Here is a 289-nt window from a genome sequence, read left to right as displayed (position 1 = left end):
GGGGGGTTGGGGGCTCCTGAAGGCGAACCCCTCCCCTTGCCGCCATTCTTTCTGAGCACTGGGGTTGGCAGAAAACTTCCCGCTGGCACCGGCAGCAGCATCTTGACGTAAAGAAGGAGAAACGAGCCCGAAAGGTGGGTGGGTTTCGGCGGAGCTAAAACAAGAAGTGTGATTTCTGGCAGCCCCTGCTCCGCGCAGGGAGGAGGCAGGGAGCTCGCCCAGGGCGGGAGGAGGGAGAAACCCGGCACCCAGGCGCTACCGCTCGGGTGCCCTGTGCGGGCGCTGAGGC

Source organism: Buceros rhinoceros, unplaced genomic scaffold, assembly GCF_000710305.1.
Source record: "Buceros rhinoceros silvestris isolate BGI_N320 unplaced genomic scaffold, ASM71030v1 scaffold22078, whole genome shotgun sequence".
In the NCBI taxonomy this organism is placed as follows: Eukaryota; Metazoa; Chordata; class Aves; order Bucerotiformes; family Bucerotidae; genus Buceros; species Buceros rhinoceros.
This window is presented reverse-complemented; position numbering follows the sequence as displayed.